The sequence below is a fragment of the Oncorhynchus tshawytscha genome, linkage group LG06, assembly GCF_018296145.1.
Source record: "Oncorhynchus tshawytscha isolate Ot180627B linkage group LG06, Otsh_v2.0, whole genome shotgun sequence".
Classification (NCBI taxonomy): domain Eukaryota; kingdom Metazoa; phylum Chordata; class Actinopteri; order Salmoniformes; family Salmonidae; genus Oncorhynchus; species Oncorhynchus tshawytscha.
The window spans coordinates 62,485,562-62,501,698 of record NC_056434.1 but is presented as its reverse complement, the minus strand read 5'-3'; the positions used below and the strand labels follow the sequence as shown (position 1 = coordinate 62,501,698).

Below are 16,137 nucleotides of genomic sequence, written 5' to 3'. Positions count from 1 at the left end.
TTGTCTGTCATAGTTGAAGTGTACTTATGATGAAAATTGCAGGCCTCTCTCATCTTTTTAAGTGGGAGAACTTGCACAATTGGTGGCTGACTAAATACTTTTTTGCCCCACTGTATGTGATAGTGTGTGCCATAAATCAATCTGCATTTACCGCCCAACAGCCATTTACTGGAGAGAGGACATTGTTTTGGCCACTCAGTTAAAACCTTGACCAACATTTCTTTTGTGACATGATGAGTAGATAACTGAAGAGAGGCAGAGAGATGGAGTGGAGCGAGATGACCTCACCTCTGGGACATCATCAGAATGCAGGGTGGCGACTGCCATTTCTCACTCTGTAAGTGTATGTCAGGAGGGTGACTTGTCCTCTAAAGTTTGCTCTTATTGTTTTCTGTTGGAGACATACTGACATTTTTTCCACACCTCTTTAGGGTAGTGTCTCCTTGGATATTGATTAATGAATGTATTCCAGATCCTTGAAGGACAAATCACTCTGCCTGGATGTGCATATTTATGTATGTATGAGCAACATAGCAACAGATTCTGAACTAGGGATGGGCATGAGTAATCAAAGCGTCAATCTTTAACCAGAGATCCCATTTTTCAAATACTTCTAAACTATTTGGTGGAATGTGCTTTGTGGCTGCCTGAACCGGCAAGTGACATTTTCGCCAAATTTTTCAAACATGGGGTCTAGTGTTCCATTTCTACATGTGCATTTGCGGGGCACAAAAAAAAAAAACAAGCCAAGCACCACACAATTCTTCACCCTAAATTCACTTTCCCCTCCATGTCTCATTCACTCAATTGCGTTCCGACCGCTCCCTACACACTGAAAATACGCAAAACATTAATTTAATAAAGACAAAGAGCATATTTTTTATCAGAATCATTAAGCCTCCTCACCAAACGGATGTCGTAGCCGTAATTCATCACCATCCGGTGTTCAATGTGGAATTATGAATCCATTTTTAAACTTCCAAAGAACAGGCAGAATAAACTAAATAGTATATCTGTATATCGAAAAGAAGACCGCATTCATCTTGTAACCCTGAAAAATGGGTTCAACGCACCAAATTGTGCCCTTTTCAAATGAGCACTCTTTGAGAATAACTGTCCCAGACTCGAGATGTGCATCACATCGCAGAGGCAACTTTTTTCATTTGGAAAAGCATTCTGTTCTATTTTATTCTGGTAATGGTATCTTGACTGTGATAAGGACCCGGGAAATAAGAGCATATTGTATGCTAAATGAACAAAGCACAGCCATAGACTTCTACAAGCAAGCGCCACTCCTGTGGTGACTGCTTTTTGAAGATTGTGTTCCACGATATACTATAACAAGTTGATGTTACGGTTTCATAAATTAAATTAATATTCAATGGCACATTTTTATTGACTGAATATATACTGCTCAAAAAAATTAAGGGAACACTAAAATAACACATCCTAGATCTGAATGAATGAAATATTCTTATTAAATACTTTTTTCTTTACATAGTTGAATGTACTGACAACAAAATCACACAAAAATGATCAATGGAAATCAGATTTATCAACCCATGGAGGTCTGGATTTGGAGTGACACTCAAAATTAAAGTGAAAAACCACACTACAGGCTGATCCAACTTTGATGTAATGTCCTTAAAACAAGTCAAAATGAGGCTCAGTAGTGTGTGTGGCCTCCACGTGCCTGTATGACCTCCCTACAATGCCTGGGCATGCTCCTGATGAGGTGGCGAATGGTCTCCTGATCTCCTCCCAGACCTGGACTAAAGCATCCGCCAACCCCTGGACAGTCTGTGGTGCAAAGTGGCGTTGGTGGATGGAGCGAGACATGATGTCCCAGATGTGCTCAATTAGATTCAGGTCTGGGGAACGGGCGGGCCAGTCCATAGCATCAATGCCTTCCTCTTGCAGGAACTGCTGACACACTCCAGCCACATGAGGTCTAGCATTGTCTTGCATTAGGAGGAACCCAGGGCCAACCGCACCAGCATATGGTCTCACAAGGGGTCTGAGGATCTCATCTTGGTACCTAATGGCAGTCAGGCTACCTCTGGCGAGCACATGGAGGGCTGTGCGACCCCCAAAGAAATGCCACCCCACACCATGACTGACCCACTGCCAAACCGGTCATGCTGGAGGATGTTGCAGGCAGCAGAACGTTCTCCACGGCGTCTCCAGACTGTCACGTCTGTCACGTGCCAGACTGCTTTCATCTGTCTGTCATCTTGGTGTTCTCTGGTGCTCCTGCAGTGTGCACAACCCCCACCTGTTGGAGTCTGTTTCTGACCGTTTGAGCAGACACATGCACATTTGTGGCCTGCTGGAGGTCAGTTTGCAGGGCTCTGGCAGTACTCCTCCTGCTCCTCCTTGCACAAAGGCGGAGGTAGCGGTCCTGCTGCTGGGTTGTTGCCCACCTACGGCCTCCTGATGTACTGGCCTGTCTCCTGGTAGCGCCTCCATGCTCTGGACACTACGCTGACAGACACAGCAAACCTTCTTGCCACAGCTCGCACTGATGTGCCATCCTGGATGAGCTGCACTACCTGAGCCACTTGTGTGGGTTGTAGACTCTGTCTCATGCTACCACTAGAGTGAAAGCACCGCCAGCATTCAAAAGTGACCAAAACATCAGCCAGGAAGCATAGGAACTGAGAAGTGGTCTGTGGTTACCACCTGCCGAACCACTCCTTTATTGGGGGTGTCTTGCTAATTGCCTATAATTTCCACCTGTTGTCTATTCCATTTGCACAACAGCATGTGAAATTTATTGTCAATCAGTGTTGCTTCCTAAGTGGACAGTTTGATTTCACAGAAGTGTGATTGACTTGGAGTTACATTGTGTTGTTTAAGTGTTCCCTTTATTTTTTTGAGCAGTGTATATATAGGGTAGTTTAGCAATAATAATTTGTTAACTGTAATGGTTATGATAAATTAAACATTGTCTCGCGCTGTTGGCATAGGCCTAGATAAATGCGCACATTTATTTCCAGTGCGGACCAAGTGCAATTTTGTTCACAAAGGATTCAAATATATATATATATATAAATATTCAAGGGATCATGTGACTGTAGGATTTATTATCCTGCTTCCTGGGTTAAAGTTCTATAGTAGTTAAGAGGGCAGGGAAGCGATATAAATGACTCTGAATTGATTCATGCTTTGATGTCAAAGATGTACTTGATTGAGTACGTCAAATTGAAGCAAATCCATGCAATTACATGCAGCAACATACTTAATGTGATGATATTTAAGGCAGTTCTGTCAGGTATCTTAAATTCAAGCCAGAGAATACAATGCAGGTATTTTAAAGTTTCCAAGTGCTGTTTTGATATGGCAGGGTTTTCAGAGCTGTTTTATGTGAGTCAGTTGCAGGGTCACAGATGAGGTTAAAAGTGATAGCGCTCTGGGCCTGCTGATTTACCGAGCAGCCTTTGAAAACACAAGAGGCCGATTTCTCTTTCTCTTCGTTGTTGGCTCTGTGATGTCTGGTCTCAGTGGTTTTCTCTGCGAGGCTATCTATCAAATCTGTTTTTCAGCCTAAAAAGAGAAGAGTGTTCCTTCCCCCTTGCATAAGATCTTTCAAAATGGTTACGATTGAAAATTAGAACAGCATGATTCATTTAAAATATTTGTAATGGTTTCCAGACAGGAAGTGTTGGAAATCACCAGTGGTTTGTGGTTATTCTATATAACAGGGTTAAATGAGAAATTATTAAGCAATACATATCATTGAAGAAATACAGTGTGTTCTTAACCTTAACAAAAATATAAAGCAACATGCAATAATTTAAACGATTTTACTGAGTTACTGTTCATATAAGGAAATCAGTCAATTGAACTAAATTCATTAGGCCCTAATCTATGCATTTCACATTACTGGGAATACAGATATGCACCTGTTGGTCACAGACACCTTAAAAAAAAGTTAAGCGCTTGGACCAGAAAACCAGTCAGTATCTTGTGTGACCCACCATTTGCCTCATGCAGCGTGACACATCTCCTTTGCACATAGTTGATCAGGCTGTTGATTGTGGCCTGTGGAATGTTGTCCCACTCCTCTTCAATGGCTGTGCGAAGTTACTGGATATCAGCGGGAACTGGAACACACTGTCATACACGTCGATGGAGGCAGATTAATGGCACGGCAATGATCTCGTCACAGTATCTCTGTCCATTCAAATTGCTATCGATAAAATGCAATTGTGTTCTTGTCCATAACTTATCCCTGCCCATACCATAACCCCACCACCACCATGGGGCACTCTATTCACAATGTTGACATCAGCAAACCGCTCGCCCATACATCGCCATAGACGCTGTCTGCCATCTGCCTGCACATTTTAGAGTGGCCTTTTATTGTCCCCAGCACAAGGTACACCTGTGTAATGATCTTGCTGTTTAATCAGCTTGTTGATATGCCACACCTGTCAGGTGGATGGATTTTCTTGGCAAAGGAGAAATGCTCTCTAACAGGGATGTAAACAAATTTGTATACAAAATTTGAAAGAAATAAGCATTTTGTGCTTATGGAAAAATGTTGGGATCTTTTATTTCAGCTCACTTTACTTTGCGTTTATATTTTTTGTTCAGTATAGCTCAGGTTTTGTAGCACAGTAGCTTGTCGTTTGACAAATGTCACACCACTCCAAAGATCTACATACTTGTCTCAGGAGGGGAGGAAGACCACTATTAGTTAAGCTTGAATGTTTGGGTCCTTAGTGAGCCGCCAATAAAGTAATCCAAGGGAAACATTGCATGAACACACCTAAAGCATTCCAAGTCCTGTTAGCTAAGCTTCCGGGAATAAATTGCTCTGGAGTTGCATCTGAGAAGAATTTAGTCATCGTTTGGGTTGGAAATAGAGTGGCGAAGTACTGAAAGAGCAAAGAATTTCTCACACTTACTCTCCAAAGGAGGAACAACTTCTTAAAGGCCAGGTGCAGTCAAACATGAATTCACTGTGTTTTATACATATTTCCACACTGAGGTTGGAATAATACTTTGAAATGATAATGCCCTTTTAGTGCAATATGTGTTTGAAAAGAACAACTGAAATTTCAGCCTGTTTTGGTGGGATGGAGTTTTGGCCTGCCTAGTGACATCAACAGGTGGTACATTAGTTAATATAGCAATAAATAAGAAAGTTCCAACCTCTCTGCCAATAACAGCTAGTTTTCAGTTTTCTCTTCCACACTCAGAACACTCCCAGACAGTCCTAGCTAAATTCTTGCTTGAGAAATTGCTCTTTGCTAAGAAGCTATTTTTGTTTCTTTTTGACAATAATAAAAACTTTTTTTTTTAAACAATAACAACAAGATTCTTAGTTGTTACCCAGAAATGATGTGATGTCGAGATAAAAACAGCTGCATTGGACAAATAACATATCTTAAATGTTATGAAAATATAAACTTCTACACCCACAAAAGTGTGGGCCATTGACATAGGTTCTATCAACAGGTAGTATTTATTTGTCGTGCATTTATTATTAATGCATGGTGGTTGGCCCCGCCAGAGTGCTCTGACTGTATGTCATATTTCTTCTACGTTATTAATGGAAGCCCTTTGCCTTTTGATGCTCTGGCAGTGGTTGCTACTACTGTCACATTGCATACACTCAGTCGCTCTAATTGGACTGAACTGTCTTACTTATCCCTTTTTTACTATCCTCTGAGAGATCTCAAAGCATATTTATTTACATTAGGTGGTTATCCATCCTAATTAGATGTGTATGATCTGATTTGAAGTGTCTGATGAGACGTTTCTTCCTGCCAGCTTGTTTCCTCAGTGGGAGAGCAAATTGATCCAGGATATGTAATATGAGCAAACTAGTTATAACTGTACCATGGAGAATGAGGAAGGATGTAATCTCAGTTTTCAATATGTTCTTATCAAATCCCAGGCAAATTAGCATGTTTGTGTTGTTGTATTATTCTGCGCTGTGCATTCATGGTTGGATTGGAGTACTGAGGGGTGTCTGTGGTGTCCAATGTGGTCCCACCTTGAGAGGAAGCATTTTTCCCATTGTTAGGCTACACAGTGGCCTTTTTCTCTCTGTCAGAGACTGCTCTCTACTCTCATTAGGGTAAATCCATTTGAATTCAAAACATTTTTGGAACATCTTTTGATTTGAACAAAACCTGTAAAAGTGTCTGTTGTGAAAGTGCTCAGAAAGTGACTTTTTGGACCTGAATTCCAAAACATTCAAAAGATAAAAGGTGCTCAAAGTTGACCCATTTTGCATACCCCACCAAACCATGAGACATCTATGACTTGATCACAGGAAAAGATAAACGGTTGACATTGATATCATTTATAGCTGCTTTATGTAACCTTCCCGGGGCGAACCGACCAAATTCACATAGAAATGTAAGTTATAGATCTGTCATTCTCACTAAAAGCAGGTCAAAGAAGCAGTAGATATGTACTACTGTATGTGCACTATTTCTATGTTTCCTGGTCTTAAGTTTAGTTTTTGCTTCTTTAACTTACGGTTTAGTTGGTACAATGATTCTCTACACTGTACTTGCTTGTTTTGCTATTAGAATTTGAGCAACCAGGAAATGGCGGAGCGATTTCTGCATAGTGCACCTTTAAAAGCTTACAAACAGGGTTGTCAAAATATTTATATTTTCAGAAAAAATGTTTTTGAATAAAAATGTACATTTAAAACATCAATTATTTAAAAACATTTTTTTCCCCTTCATATTCGAATATGTTGTAACTTAGACCCTATTTTACATTGTCTAAGGCTTTTGTGTTGTGCCTGCCATGCACTTACAGGGTGGGTTTCAGATTTGGGCTGATAAATGTACTAAAATGGGAATAACACTTACATTTCTACTTTCAAATGGTACCACAAAGATGGTTGGAGGTCCACACATCTGAGAATATTGACTTGAAGTGGAATATCTGTTGTTTTATACTAGGAAACCTATTTGAACTCATAGAAATATAGATAGTATATAGACATGACCATTTCAGTTGACATTCAACAGTGGGTCGACCAGTGGTCATCTTTGTGGTAGTAATGATAAGTAAACATTTCCATTCAATTTCAACCGTGTACCAGCTAAAATGCAGTGGTCGGAAGGGATAGGTCCATTCTATTCATTATATTTATATGATTTAAATGCCACCCACCCTGTATGCAAGAGCATGTTGTGTCTCGACCGAGGACGTGCACAACACAAAAACCTCAAATTATGTGAAATAGGGTCTTAGCTACAACAGTTTACTCGCTTTTAGATAATTGACGTTAAAGGTTTAAAAATTACATCATTTTTATAAAAACCTTTTTTCAAAATATAATAAAATTGTTTGACAATACTGTTTGTAAGCTTTTCAATGGTATCCAACTCAACCGTTTACATTTTCCAGTGTTAAGGACATCGTTGTCTCATGGTATGTTGGAGTATGCAAAATGGGTCAATTTAAGCACCTTTATCTGAATCCTACAGACGAAGAACCATATATGTGACATTTAAAATAAAATAAAAAGAGATATACATGAAAAATCATTATTTGACACCCTTTTTCTATAGTGAACCGGTTTCACAAGCTTTCCACGCGCTAATTAACAATCATTTTAAATTTAAAGATAGGCTCTCGTGGAATAACCGTTTATGTGCACCACTCAGAATGGACGGACAAGCTCACAACTTTTCTTTTGCTGATGAAAATCGCCGAAATGTGGGAAAGAAACGTAAAACAAAACTAAAAGAATGGAAAGACAGGCAAAGGAAGATCTTACGGGATGCGGGACAACCCTATACAAATCGTAAGGGTCAAGAAAGAACTGGGAAAAGCTGTCCAAAAGAGGTATGTGGAAGAACCGTATATCAAACGATCAAGCTAGCTAGCTATAGAGCACAGTAACTAACATGTATGTTCTGGGTTGTCTCATTTGTAACTATAGAGAAAACATATTAGCTAAAGTTCGTTGGCTACTAACTCATACATTATCGTTACAAATGTTATTGCTAGATTATAGAAGAAACATAGCTAGCTACTTTTTCTCCATCCAACGGATGATTCGACATGGCTACAGTAGCTAGCTAGTTATATGTAACGTTACACTGTATCCTACATGGATTGCGCACCTAGGGTCCATTGAGGTGGCAAGCTGCATATTGAAGTGGGTGAAGACAAAATTCACGCCACTCACCAAACCAGAGGTGCGCAAGTTGATCATCTTCAGTGACAGATGCTGTGGGCAGAATAACAACTGGCGGATGCTCAATCTGATGTCGATGCTCGTCTCTATGGGTTACTTTACCCAAGTTGAGCAGAAGTTCCTGGTCTCTGGCCATTCTTTTCTTCCTTGTGATCGATCTTTTGCCACCATCGAGAAGAGGCGCAAGGTATCAGTCCTTCATACACCTGATGATGTTTCAAAGATGATACTTGAAGCACAACCAGCAAAACCATTCAAGGTGATGAGGATGCAATGTGAAGACTTCAGGCACCTCCCAGATTCTGTCCTCAAGCAACCAGCTGGACTACAGATCACCTCAGTGAGGTGGTTAAAAGTCACAGGTATTGCACAGAGAATAGTTTACTAACATCCCATCAACATGCAACATGTTGTTCTAACAATAAAATATCCTAATGCTTGACTGTGAAAGTTGATTATTGATGTCAGAAACTTCAAATGTTTCTGTTCTAATTTCAGTTGAAGATCCTTGGAATCTGTACGCCAGACAGAGCCACAGTCTATTTGAGGGATGGAAATCGTGGCTGATCTCCAAACCAAAACAAGGAGCTACACCTCCACCTCCCTATTTTGCAAGCCACTACCCTGGAGCATATGAGAGTCCTCTGCCCATCAAAGAAAAAACAAGACCCAAGATCTGATGACCATGCTCAACTACTTGCCAGCTGCTGCACGCTCTTTTTTAAAACTCACTGTAGAGTGAATCATTTGTTGTTAAACCAAGCTACATAATTAAGCGTTTTTTTTCTGTGAGTTTACGATCCCCTGAACCTGTATAGTATGTTGAATCTGAATACATTTCAGAAGTCATGTCACCCCTGTTGTCGGAAATTAAATGTATAGTAGGTGTTTTCTATGTGAATCAATTTGTGTATGATTTGAACCAGCACAATGTATTGAATTAATTTAATTTTAAGATGTTGTTGCTAGTGTAGAAAATGTCATGTACAATGTGTTCTGTTGAGAAGTATTTTGTGTGTTATCATTTGAACCTTTTTTAATTTAATTAAAAACATATAAGTCATCACATACAGTATGTGAGTATTCATTTGATCTTGATTCCCTTTTTTGATTTATTACAATATTTTTTTATTTTTAAAATGTTTTATTTCACCTTTATTTAACCAGGTAGGCTAGTTGAGAACAAGTTCTCATTTGCAACTGCGACCTGGCCAAGATAAAGCATAGCAGTGTGAACAGACAACACAGAGTTACACATTGAGTAAACAATTAACAAGTCAATAACACAGTAGAAAAAAAGAGTCTATATACATTGTGTGCAAAAGGCATGAGGAGGTAGGCGGATAATTACAATTTAGCAGATTAACACTGGAGTGATAAATGATCAGATGGTCATGTACAGGTGGAGATATTGGTGTGCAAAAGAGCAGAAAAGTAAATAAATATAAACAGTATGGGGATGAGGTAGGTAAAATTGGGTGGGCTATTTACCGATAGACTATGTACAGATGCAGCGATCGGTTAGCTGCTCAGATAGCAGATGTTTGAAATTGGTGAGGGAGATAAAAGTCTCCAACTTCAGCGATTTTTGCAATTCGTTCAAGTCACAGGCAGCAGAGAACTGGAACGAAAGGCTGCCAAATGAGGTGTTGGCTTTAGGGATGATCAGTGAGATACACCTGCTGGAGCGCGTGCTACGGGTGGGTGTTGCCATCGTGACCATAGCATGGACATGTAGATGACCTGGAGCCAGTGGGTCTGGCGACGAATATGTAGCGAGGGCCAGCCGACTAGAGCATACAGGTCACAGTGGTGGGTGGTATAAGGTGCTTTAGTAACAAAACGGATGGCACTGTGATAAACTGCATCCAGCTTGCTGAGTAGAGTATTGGAAGCTATTTTGTAGATGACATCGCCAAAGTCGAGGATCGGTAGGATAGTCAGTTTTACTAGGGTAAGTTTGGCGGCGTGAGTGAAGGAGGCTTTGTTGCGGAATAGAAAGCCGACTCTAGATTTGATTTTAGATTGGAGATGTTTGATATGAGTCTGGAAGGAGAGTTTACAGTCTAGCCAGACACCTAGGTACTTATAGATGTCCACATATTCTAGGTCGGAACCATCCAGGGTGGTGATGCTAGTCAGGCGTGCGGCTGAAGGCAGCAAACGGTTGAAAAGCATGCATTTGGTTTTACTAGCGTTTAAGAGCAGTTGGAGGCCACAGAAGGAGTGTTGTATTGAAGCTCGTTTGGAGGTTAGATAGCACAGTGTCCAAGGACGGGCCGGAAGTATACAGAATGGTGTCGTCTGCGTAGAGGTGGATCAGGGAATCGCCCGCAGCAAGAGCAACATCATTGATATATACAGAGAAAAGAGAATATACAGTACGTCTCTCTGTCACCACATTTAGCATTAACTCTAAGCAGTTAATACTTATTTACTGCTGTCACCTCAGTAGAGAAGGACATTTCTTGCCTTTAGCATGGGTTTAACACAATTCAAAACTTAATTGCTGATCATAGTGTTAAACCCAAAGAGAATGGTTTTCTGAACGTTTTGTAATATTGACCTTAGGGACCTGCATAATGGACATGCATATTGGCACATCACATTGATCCATATTTGATATTTACAAGTTGTGCTTGTTTTGATTTAATTAATTGAATTGTATTCTATTTGTGTAGTTATTCTATGGTATGTTCACATTGAGGGCTTCATTTTAAATGAGACTAAGATTTCATGACTCAACTTTTAAGAAAAGTCATCAGTACTAACGTTGATAGACCACCTTTAAATGAACCCCCATACAAATGAATTAACGACATATTGCATTTAAGTTATTTACATGAAGGGCATCTGTACTTGAAAGTACTTAAAACATCATATCAGGTGTTAAAAAAAGGACATCTTACAAGAGTCATGCAAAACGTCACATAAACTGTTCTTCCGCAAACTGAGATCATCACTGGAGATATACTGTTCTTCCACAAACTGAAATCATCACTGGAGATATACTGTTCTTCCACAAACTGAAATCATCACTGGAGATATACTGTTCTTCCACAAACTGAAATCATCACTGGAGATATACTGTTCTTCCACAAACTGAAATCATCACTGGAGATATATTGTTCTTCCACAAACTGAAATCATCACTGGAGATATACTGTTCTTCCACAAACTGAAATCATCACTGGAGATATACTGTTCTTCCACAAACTGAAATCATCACTGGAGATATACTGTTCTTCCACATTCTAAAAATTAAAACAGCAATAAAAAAAAGTATTTTTTGAAATAACAAAAAAATATAAATTGTTGTCGGAAGATATAGGTATTGTGAATTATTTGTCAACCATAAAACACCTAATGTGGTACATACTATTAATAATATAAAAATAACGGATTATCTTAAAATGGAAAAATATGTCACATATATGGTTCTTCGTCTGTAGGATTCATCTGCTGAATGTGTTGGTATACAGGTCCAAAAAGTCACTTTCTGGCCACTTCTTCCATAGGAAAACATGTATAGAAAGTTTTGTTTCAATCAAAAGGGGTGCGCTCAAAAAGTGATTGAATTCAAGTGGATTTACCCATTAATCTCGCTCTCTCCCTCTCAATTTCTCTCTCTCATTCCCTCTCCCCCCTTTTATCCTGTGGAACAATGGTTAGCAGGGCACTCTGTACTGTCCTCTATGTGTCTGTGTGTGTGTGAGTGAATCTCCACTGCTCTGACCTGAATACTGCTTCTCTGACACAGTGGGGTAGGCTTTGGCTTCACTCCCCACAACTACAGGATTACCTCTGTTTACTGGACGCTCAAAACATTACCCTCATGCATAACACAAATGAGATGGGGCATACCATGCCTGACATGGTAGAGAGCTTACACAATACTATTTGTCATCTCTTGGTTTTATTAGATATCAGTGCATATTATATAATATGCCATATGATAAAGCATTGTTGTCTATTTAACGGCATAAATGAGGTGGAAATTAATTAGTCATGGTATATAATCATGTAACCCAGGGATGGGCAACTGTAGGCCCGCGGATTCATTTTTTCTGGGTTGGGAACTCAGTCGGTGTCTCAACTTATTTTTGAGAATATGTGGAGTCGCAAGCTTTCTTTCAAACTGCAACATTTTCTCTACAGTGCCTTGCAAAATTATTCACCCCCTTGGCATTTTTCCTATTTTGTTGCAGTTTAGATTTTTTGGGGGGTTTGTATCATTTGATTTACACAACATGCCTAGCCCTTTGAAAATGAAAAATATATATATTGTGAAACAAACAAGAAATAAGACAAAAAAACAGAAAACTTGAGCGTGCATAACTATTCCCCCTCCAAAGTCAATACTTTGTAGAGCCACCTTTTGCAGCAATTACAGCTGCAAGTCTCTTGGGGTATGTCTCTATAAGCTTGGCACATCTAGCTGCTGGGATTTTTGCCCATTCTTCAAGGCAAAACTGCTCCAGCTCCTTCAAGTTGGATGGGTTCCGCTGGTGTACAGCAATCTTTAAGTCATACCACAGATTCTCAATTGGATTGAAGTCTGGACTTTGACTAGGCCATTCCAAGACATTTAAATGTTTCTCCTTAAACCACTCGAGTGTTGCTTTAGCAGTATGATTAGCGTCATTGTCCTGCTGGATGGTGAACCTCCATCCCAGTCTCAAATCTCTGGTTTCCCTCAAGAAATTCCATTATTCCTTCAATTCTGACCAGTTTCCCAGTCCCTGCTGATGAAAAACATCCCCACATCATGATGCTGCCGCCACCATGCCTCATTATGTGGATGGTGTTCTCGGGGTGATGCGAGGTGTTGGGTTTGCGCCAGACAGCGTTTTCCTTGATGGCCAAAAAGCTCAATTTTAGTGTCATCTAACCAGAGTACCTCCTTTCATATGTTTGGGGAGTCTCCCACAAGCGTTTCGGCGAACAGCAAATGTGTTTGCTCATTTTTTTCTTTAAGCAATTGCTTTTTTTCTGGCCACTCTTCCATAAAGCCCAGCTCTGTGGAGTGTACGGCTTAACGTGGTCCTATGGACAGATACTCCAATCTCGCGGTGGAGCTTTGCAGCTCCTTCAGGGTTATCTTTGTTGCCTCTCTGATTAATGCCCTCTCTTGGCAGGTTTGATGTGGTGCCATATTCTTTCTCTTTTCTAATAACGCATTTAATGGTGCTCCGTGGGATGTTCAAAGTTTTTGATATTTTTTTATAATCCAACCCTGATCTGTACTTCTCCACAACTTTATATGTGTGTACGCAGACCCGCGAGCCACTGCGGCCCCTCATGATGAGTTTAGATTTTTTTGTGGCCCCCACCCTATTGAAAGTTGCCCGTCCATGATGTAACCTGTATGCCCTTGACTCAGTGCCTGCTCACTCACTCATTGTGTGTGTTTGCTAATGCCAGAATGTAAACTGATTTGAATCTAAGCCATGCTGATTGTAACAACAACACAGTGTGTCTATGAATCAGAGACAAGGGTGATCATGTCCTGCACTATGTCGAGTCCGAGTCCATCCAGTCAGAGTACAGTCTATTGTTGGAGGTCTATGTCCCCTTTCGTGTGTGTTTGTGTGGTGTGTGTTCGTGTGCGAGCATGTTTGTGCGTGTGTGTGTGCGTGTGTGTGTGCTGAACGGCCAGAGTAGGAGATTAATCTTCCCATTAGTGTCATATGGTGAACAGCCTCAGCAGTCTAAGATCTACAGCACAGCCAGAATTAATTGGGGAACCACTTCAGTAGCTTTTCAAACATCTTCCACATATATTGGAGTTTATGTCACCGTTTCGCTAGAGCCAGGACCATGCACAGTGCAGTTCCCGGTCATACTTCACATGCTCAAGGTTCGGGGGAGAAACAGCTTAATGTTTAAATATCCATATCTTGCTGAGTTTAGCCAGCTGTACATGTTTCAGTGTGAATTCAGATATAGCCAACAGTCAGTGTGCGCACGCGCGCGTGTGTGTGCACCTCCTGACCAGAGCTACAAACAGACCTCTCTCAGGAAATAGGAAGACTTATTTATTCAACTGGGCCTCCATCCTGCCTTTCACTCTCTGTGCTGCCAATCACCTAACAATGCAATACAGCAATCTAACAACACACAACGAGCTTCACTTTAGAACGCATACTTCCGGCGCCGACAGAGATGGCCGCCTCGCTTCGCGTTCCTAGGAAACTATGCAGTGTTTTGTTTTTTTACGTGTTATTTCTTACACTAGTACCCCAGGTCATCTTAGGTTTCATTACATACAGTCGAGAAGAACTACTGAATATAAGATCAGCGTCAACTCACCATCAGTACGACCAAGAATATGTTTTTCGCGACGCGGATCCTGTGTTCTGCCTATCAACCAGGACAACGGAATGGATCCTATGCGGCGACCCAAAAAAACGACTCCGAAAAAGAGGGAAACGAGGCGGTCTTCTGGTCAGACTCCGGAGACGGGCACATCGTGCACCACTCCCTAGCATTCTTATCGCCAATGTCCAGTCTCTTGACAACAAGGTTGATGAAATCTGAGCAAGGGTAGCATTCCAGAGGGACATCAGAGACTGTAACGTTCTTTGCTTCACGGAAACATGGCTCACTGGAGAGACGCTATTGGAGGTGGTGCAGCCAGCGGGTTTCTCCACGCATCGCGCCGACAGAAACAAACATCTTTCTGGTAAGAAGAGGGGCGGGGGCGTATGCCTTATGGCTAACGAGACATGGTGTGATGAAAGAAACATACAGGAACTCAAATCCTTCTGTTCACCTGATTTAGAATTCCTCACAATCAAATGTAGACCGCATTATCTACCAAGAGAATTCTCTTCGATTATAATCACAGCCGTATATATCCCCCCCAAGCAGACACATCGATGGCTCTGAACGAACTTTATTTGACTCTTTGCAAACTGGAATCCATTTATCCGGAGGCTGCATTCATTGTAGCTGGGGATTTTAACAAGGCTAATCTGAAAACAAGACTCCCTAAATTTTATCAGCATATCGATTGCGCAACCAGGGGTGGAAAAACCTTGGATCATTGTTACTCTAACTTCCGCGACGCATATAAGGCCCTGCCCCGCCCTCCTTTTGGAAAAGCTGACCACGACTCCATTTTGTTGATCCCTGCCTACAGACAGAAACTAAAACAAGAGGCTCCCACGCTGAGGTCTGTCCAACGCTGGTCCGACAAAGCTGACTCCACACTCTAAGACTGCTTCCAACACGTGGACTGGGATATGTTTCGTATTGCGTCAAATAACAATATTGACGAATACGCTGATTCGGTGTGCGAGTTCATTAGAACGTGCGTTGAAGATGTCGTTCCCATAGCAACGATTAAAACATTCCCTAACCAAAAACCGTGGATTGATGGCAGCATTCGCGTGAAACTGAAAGCGCGAACCACTGCTTTTAATCAGGGCAAGGTGACTGGTAACATGACCGAACACAAACAGTGCAGCTATTCCCTCCGCAAGGCTATCAAACAAGCTAAGCGCCAGTACAGAGACAAAGTAGAATCTCAATTCAACGGCTCAGACACAAGAGGCATGTGGCAGGGTCTACAGTCTATCACGGACTACAAGAAGAAATCCAGCCCAGTCACGGACCAGGATGTCTTGCTCCCAGGCAGACTAAATAACTTTTTTGCCCGCTTTGAGGACAATACAGTGCCACTGACACGGCCTGCAACGAAAACATGCAGACTCTCCTTCACTGCAGCCGAGGTGAGTAAGACATTTAAACGTGTTAACCCTCGCAAGGCTACAGGCCCAGACGGCATCCCCAGCCGCGCCCTCAGAGCATGCGCAGACCAGCTGGCTGGTGTGTTTACGGACATATTCAATCAATCCCTATACCAGTCTGCTGTTCCCACATGCTTCAAGAGGGCCACCATTGTTCCTGTTCCCAAGAAAGCTAAGGTAACTGAGCTAAACGACTACCGC

At 41.3% G+C, this 16,137-nt stretch overlaps 1 protein-coding gene across 3 annotated transcripts in view; it reads left to right on the top strand.

The window, feature by feature from the left end:
- The window catches only part of LOC112252843 (adhesion G protein-coupled receptor A3), a 238,400-nt gene that overhangs the window by 52,016 nt on the left and 170,247 nt on the right, over positions 1-16,137 (top strand). The window lies entirely within an intron of this gene.